Source organism: Callorhinchus milii, unplaced genomic scaffold (genome assembly GCF_018977255.1).
Source record: "Callorhinchus milii isolate IMCB2004 unplaced genomic scaffold, IMCB_Cmil_1.0 Scaffold16, whole genome shotgun sequence".
Classification (NCBI taxonomy): Eukaryota; Metazoa; Chordata; class Chondrichthyes; order Chimaeriformes; family Callorhinchidae; genus Callorhinchus; species Callorhinchus milii.
Window position 1 is genome coordinate 8,614,887 of NW_024704757.1, and position 7,800 is coordinate 8,622,686.

Sequence of the window (7,800 nt, forward strand, 5' to 3'; positions counted from 1 at the left end):
ATCTGAAAACAAAAACGTTGACTCACTTTCCTTTCACCATCTGACCTGCTGAGTGTTCCCAGAGACTTCTGTTTTTGAAAGCAACTGGCTTCCCACTTAATGCTGTTCTGTTCATTGATTTAATTGTTATTCCTACTGCATGACTTCCACAACAGCTAATCACTCACTACCCAATAAGAGATCCTAGACATCAGAGGCAGAATTTCGCTGAAATCCAACTTGGTCTAAAAAATTTAGATGGTGCAGAATTGTGGGAAAATTCTTGAATTCAGTCTTAATTTGGAGGCTGGCTCTTTTTAAGAACTAAAGTAAACTGGCTTCCAAATTAAGACTGACAAGGGGTTCGGCTAAGTTGGGCGTGAGGTATGGTCGGAGGCAGCCAATGTGATGGAGATGGAGGAAAGTGATCCTGGTCAGGGATTGGATGTGGGATAGGAAGGAAAGCTGGGGATCCACCCTGACATCCAGGCGATGCACAGGTTCGTTAAGTCTTAGGGCTAGGCCGGGCAGATTGAGGAGGTCAGAGCCGCAGGAGAGAAGATAATAATAATAATTCTTGCATTTGATATAGTGCCTTATCACCTCTTCTAGGCATCTCAAAGTGCTTCAAAACAAAAGATGTTGACGAGAGGCTTCTGTCTTGTTGACATTCAACTGCAAGAAGTTTGCAGAAACAGGAAGTTCTAAAGCACCGATCTGTGATGGGAGCCGAGCGAAATAAAATACTGAATATCTTGAGAATTGATCAAACAAATTCAATAAAAAAGACACTTGCAACATGCCACAGCCAGGTATGCCAACTGAATAGATAATAAAGGATTAGCAAAGATGTTCCTCATTAGACTAGGGAATTGAAAACAGAACAAAAAATAAATTCAAAATTGGAAAATAGAGAAAGCAATTTATTTTTAAATGACGCAGTAACTAATCCGGGAATAAAGAGCATTTTAGAAAGGGATTTTAGAAGATGAGTAAGTGAGTCAATGATAGTCCAGTGAAATAAGCCAAGTCTTACTGATGCTTAAGGTTTGATTTCTCTGAAATACTGAGAGATTTTCATGCTGAAATAAGAGGCATTTCTTCCTTGTGAAATTCAGCACGAGCAAAATGTTGTTCTCCAACAGTTACCAACGTGAAAAATATGTTTCAATCAATACTTAAAACAGGGCTGGAAGGGTTGAGATTCACTCAATACAAGGGAAGGGGAGAGGATGAGAGAGAGAGAGGGAGAGAGAGAGAGAGAGAGAGATGTGAATCATATAAAATATCTTTTCGACCAAGAACAGGACGGGGTTGCATTTGAGCAGAGACTGGTGGTGATCTTAGAGGGTAATTCAGTTGTGAGCTTCAGCTCTTCAGAATCTTAAAAGACCTGGATGAGAGGATTGCAGCGAGAATTTTCGAGCTTTCAGGTAGGAGTAAACTGTGGTACGACAACGTAGATTGATGGAAACAATCCTGGATTACCCTAAAAAACTTAGCAGTTCGACAAAGGATCAGTAAACGGCATTTGGAAGAAGCATGCAAAATAATGCTCCCTGAAGACAAAACACGTATAAAATACATATGTTACACAATATAAGTCTCTCTTGGATTATGCGAATACACACACACACACACATGTTCACAGCATTGGGGTGAACGTGAGAAAAGATACAACTTGCATTGATATAATGCCCTTCATATGGGGTAGCGTCTCACGCAGATAAATTGTCTTTTTTTAACACCGTCTTCACCAGGTGAGTTGGTAATGTGCTGATAATATTGCAGGTCTGCCCACAACACCAGCACAGTGATGGCAGACTCCTGGATGACTGAAAAAAAGGTCCTCAAAGTCAGCAAGGTAGAGAGATTCCCTTCTGCCTTATTTGTTGGCTATGGGCAGCTCATGCATGCAACTAGGAAGGAAAATCAGCAGCCAGGAAATAGAGTCTCTATTTTTCCTCCAGGGAAACATTTCCACTTCCTCGAGAGAGAGAGAGAGAGAGAGAGAGACTGTGCAGCTAAATATCACGTGTGAAGTTTTTTTACTTTGTATGGTGGGTTGGAAAAGAAATCCATCTTTCTGTTTTAAAATGAAACATCTATACACAATTCTACGCAGACATATTTTGAAAGGTGATCTGCAAAGGTTGACAGTTTTTATATAACCAGGTCACCGTTAAGGGCCTTGCCCATGTATTTGGCTGTAAATATCCACACAGCCACTCAAAAGTGCTTGGATGCAGTTGCTCTATTGTAACAATGGTAGTCATGTCAGTCTTTGCTGAAATGCTGCATTTTCTAACCAAAGCACTTTGCATTTCCTCAAACCTATTGATTTTAATTTTCCCTTGCTTGAAGTATTAGAGTAGTTATATAATGGTGAAGGAGAACTGCAAGCGCACAAAATGCATTAATCTAAAAGCCCATCGCTAAAAGCTCCTTAATTCCTTGCTTAGTAAAACGTATTGCTGTGGCTCTATTGCTGTCTCTGTTTTTGTCCCCAGTCTTTGTAGCAGAACTCGCTGAGGCAAGTGATACAAGGAGACGAGGGTGACACAATTGTCTTCAATTATCCTTGGTTAGAGATGAAACATTTTAGTTTGTTTGCCTGCTCCTCATCACTAACTATTCATGGTCTCAGATGAAGAATAAGCCAAAATACCAGAGGGTGCCTGGGACCAGTGAATCACATATAGTTTGGGACATGTCGTGTCCCAAATTATATGTAGTTGGGACACGACATGTCATACGACTGCCAGGATGATGGACCTTAGTCTTCTTTCGCCAGCAAATCCTTATGTTCTTGTGTGCATATAAGAACATATAGGTTATATATGTATAATTCTTATGTTCTTATATACTAGCAGAGGTAATATTGTTCGAGCAGAGGGGAGCAGAATGGAGAGTTGGTAGGAGGGCTTTTCCACTCCCCCTTCTTTCCCCAAAATCCCATTGCTTCATTCACAGAAGTGATTCCACCACCCGGAAGAGAAATAGATCTGATCACAAGAGCAGTTGATTAAGAATGGCCAATTTGATCTCATCTTTCCAGAAGACTCACCTGACTGTCCTCCATTTCTACAAATGAATCTGATATCCTGGTCTCAACTACTTTCCTCCATCTATAATAATAATAATCTCCGCCACATTGCTCGCCTCCAACTATACCTCACACCCAACACAGCCGAAACCTTTATCCATGCGTTTGACATCTCCCACCTCGACTTTTCCAATGCCCTCCTTGCTGGTCTCCCCAATTCCACCAAACTACGTCAATGGCACTATATAAATGGAAGTTATCGTCATTGTTGTACCCTTCTGGGTACCCCTCTGGAGTCATTAATTACTCACTAGGCAAAGCAATACCTTGTGAACCTGTGCCCTCTGGTTCTGCTGCCTTAGCACAACAAAGAAACACAGAGGGATACAAAAATGACAAATTGAGCTCAGTGTGTAGGGAGAGAAAACAGGAGCTGAGATTTTAAGATCAGAATTTTTTAAAAAAAAAACAGGACAGGGACATACAGAGAAGCGTTTAGGTCACCAGAAGCTTTTTTAAGATGAAATACATTTCTTACAGGACTACGTTTCTTCCTCTTGATAAAATGCCTGCAATTATGAAATCTTCCCACTGTAGTATCTTCAGGGGATAATGGGTCACTATGACTGCAAAGATTATCATTGTTCCAGCTACGAAGCAAATAACCAGTCTCCTGGGGACAGGCTTAAATAATAAAAACGATAATCTTAGTACAGAATTTTATTACCTACAACAGATTGAGTTTAATAAACATGCCACAACTCGTCATTTGGTTTACTTCATTCGCAAGAGATGCAAATTAGTATTTGCAATATATATATATCTAGAGAGAGAGAGAGAAAAACTTCTTAAAAGTTAGCGTCAATAGGGATTTAATTAAAACCATTTTGATTTTTGGGGGGATAATCTGGATTGAAGATGCTTCCGAATTACAATCAGCTTGTTAGAAATATTCATTATGATGAATTAATTTGCAGTTGGAATGTGTAAGGTTGCAAATTAGCAAATTCATAACTTCCCTGCCCTAAGCCATTTGCTGCAAGCATTTTACAATCCACTTATATCTGTCTCACACGCTGTCATTGGATTTTCATGACTCAAGGCAGTAAAGGATGTTTTTGGCAGGTTTAGCTTTGAAGATGGGGTGCTCTGTTCCTATGGCATCTGATGGACATATTGACACACTGGAATGTCATGCTGCCTCACTGACAGAGGGGAGGGAAAAACAATGAATCTCTATTTCCAACTATATCTCACACCCAAGTCAGATGCTCAGGGAAAGAGGGAGAACATCTAGGAGTCACACAAAACACAGAAAAGTCCCTCCCTACTGAAGCCCACATGCGCATTTATAATTCTCCCCAATCATCCATTATTCAATCCTTATTGGTGAATACAACAGTTACTGGAAATGCAGAGAGACATGGATTACTTTAATGCACTGAAGCTCTCAATTGTTCAATTTTCTGAAAACTCTTAATCTGTATGTAATTGATGTGGTCCATTGAACAAGGACAAAGATTGTGAATATTTGAAAGCAATCGCTTGCTATCCCTACATTGATACTATCCCTAGATGCATTGCCCCTCCAACAGCTAAACATTCTCTCCGAATGTCAAACCTTTCCCTTAGGAAGAAGCACATCAGCATTTTTTCTTATATAATAAAGTAGGTTACATGTCACTGCAAGCAAATATACTGCTTACCATGTTAGTGTCATGTGTCAATCTGCTCATGTGCTAACAGGATTAAGCCATTGAAATTGATGGATGAATGGGTCAAGAAAGGCATTTCTTAAGAAAAGACTGTGGTTCGAAGGGTCAGCGAAAGACAATTGAAAGATATAATTGTAGCAATATTATTCCAGATTTGCACTAACATGTGAATTTGTTCAGGAACTTCCAGAGTGAATACAAGCTCCAGTTCAAAACCCTTAACAAGTTACAGATTTGAAATGAACCGCACAGTACATTGTGGAGTCCTGTAGCTCAGTGGTTAGAGCACTCGCCTGGCAAGCGAGAGACCTGGGTTTGATTCCCGGCAGGGTGAAACCTCGGGCACGTTTCCTTACTCCACACGCCTGATAATAATCCCTCAAGAAAAAAAGCAATAATAAATTCATTTTACAGTATATTCTGTGAAGCGCTTTGAGACGTCTAGAAGACGTGAAAAGCACTGTATCCAATGCAAGGATTATTTTTATTATTATTACATGACGCACACTATTCCTCATGAAGAAGTATAGATTGGAGATATTTCTTTTTAATTGCCTCAGGCTTCATGTCTTACAATGAAATGAAGTCTCTGTGGAGGATGGAGACTTTCTGATACTCTTAGGTTTCATGTACATTTCTTGCCACTTCACACACCAAAGCTATCTACACCCTCCAGAGGATTACAAAAAATATTGCTCATTCTTTAAACTTTACATGGGGTTTATATACAGTGATAAGACATAAAAACAGGTCATTCGGCCCAATTGGTCCACGATGAAGGCTGTGACAACACATTAGATGATACACTAGATAATTCACCTACAAAGTACACATTCACTGCATTTTTAGTGTATCCTACGAAACGCTTTGAAACAAATGTACCGACATGAAAGTCAGTCCATCAAATGGATTATTACAATACAAATTTACATTTATATAGTACCTTTTCCATCAGAAGGATGTCTCAAGACTATGAATAATCCAGGGTTTGCACCAGAGTTGGGGTGGGGGACGAGGGGGCTGGGGGCAAAGAGGAAGGTCTTGAAGGAAGAAGAAAGTCTAGAAATAATACAATTACTATCCAATTTACATCCATGTAGTGTCTTTCAAGTTAGGGGGCATCTCAAAACATCTATTCCTCTCTTGAATAGAGAATAGGGAAGAAATTATAATTTCAGTTAAGGTGCCATCCACCCATCCAAAATCCCACAAGATTCATTCAAAGCTTTAATCTAGTTGGTCATTTGACAATCCACAAGCACAGATTTGAACCCTCACTAGATGGATAGCAGGTATCACAGGAGCTCCCTACAAGGCTTCCTGCTGAGCATCCATCTGTACATCAAATAGCTCTTAATCCATCAAATTCACAAAAACTGGTCCAGTTGCAGTTTATGCTTTCTGCCCCACTACCTGTGCTGGCAGTTTGCTCCACAACACATTACCAGGTCAGTAGAAGACTCTCACATTTCCTCTTCTGTTCTCAATTTTTGAAGATATGAAAGCATTTTTATTCGCTATCAAGAAGTCAATAGCTCACCTCAACAAAGTGGTCCTTTTTCTTTGAAGATAATGGATTTCTTGGTGTTATGATACACAGCATGGGATGGTCATTCTGAGTGAAACATGCTTGAAGATGAAGTTTCCTACTTTGAGAATAAATGAGACAATGGGTTTGCAAATTTTTTTTGCTTGTAAAATTTATACACACTAAGAAATCATTGCCTCGGGGGCCTTGAGAATCTGGTTTACAGTGTGAAGTAGTCAATCAATCATATTCTTCCATGATAAAACACAGCTCTCAGTTCGAGACAAAAGAGTCTTAAATCTTGCATTCTTACAAGAGATTCTTATGTGCTAGATAAGAGTTCCTCTCCCACCCATGCCCCATTCCCAAACCTATACACTGGGTTAATGACAAATAAAGAGGAATTCCACCTTGAATTCTGAGTCGAATTCTGAGTCGATTTGAAGGGATTCCCCTGTAAGATTGTATTTGTGATGTTTAATGTTTTTAAGGCTTTTAATTAATCTGTATATACGTTTAGAATGCAACCTACCCATAATCCTTTAACGAGGTTTGGTTGATTTAATGACTAGGGGTTTGCTGAATCACAGAAAGAAAAGGCTGCAACCTCAGACACCTGCCTATCTCAAGGCTGAGAAACAAGCAGGATGTGGAAGGCTGCCCAGGAGTTGTCCATATCTCTCTCTCTGCAAAGCAGCTTGCAAAGAGTGGGGGTTATCTCTGTGACAAGGGGAGAAAAAGTTGGAGACACATAAAAGAAAGATGTAACTTTGGAACAGTTGGAATCATAGAAGGAGGAATAGTTGTGAGTCAGCTGGTGGTCAGCAACTTCCCTAGTGGAATTGGGTAAAATATTGGTTTCGTTGAATCTTACTGCTTTAATATAACTTAGCGATATAATAATTGTGTATGTTGAAGCATTAACCTTTGAATTCTATATGATATTAAAAGATTTGTAATCCACACCCTTGTATTCGATAAAGTCTCTTTCTGGCGAATCTTACACCCACTCCCGAAATATATGGCCTTTGCAACAAGACATTGCAAAGTAACTAGCCATATAGCTTCTATACCATTATCTTGCCTTGCTTAAAATATAAAGCTGTAACAGACCAGACTATATATATATATATTGTATAAATATAGAGAGAGTCTATTACTGGCTGCTCTAAAAGTAAGCAGTAACTAGCCTTTGTGTGCAGAGGTTAGAAGCATGATTATTTCCCATTGCTACTCTTTTGTCCCAGTCATAATGTATAAAACACCCTTTGCTGGTTGTTACCCCTCAAGGGTACTATCACCCTCAACCTCAATTTGAAGAACTGCAGACTTCCATATTAAGGCTATATTCAAGAATTTTCCACATCCTGTGTGAATTCGAAAACAACATGATCTTTTCAGGCTGACTAAATGGTCAACTTACATAATAAAAATAATAATCCTTGCATTTGATTTAGCCTCTTATAGTGTGGCTGAGATGTCTCAAAGCGCTTCAAAGAATAGGTACAGGCACAATGGGCTGAATGGCCTCC

The 7,800-nt window shown here is 39.5% G+C and overlaps 1 non-coding gene across 1 annotated transcript; it reads left to right on the plus strand.

Moving 5' to 3' along the window:
• Positions 1-5,002: 5,002 nt before the first annotated feature.
• trnaa-ggc lies at positions 5,003-5,074 on the plus strand. Its single transcript has one exon. It is a non-coding gene; the product is annotated as a tRNA-Ala (tRNA).
• Positions 5,075-7,800: the final 2,726 nt, after the last annotated feature.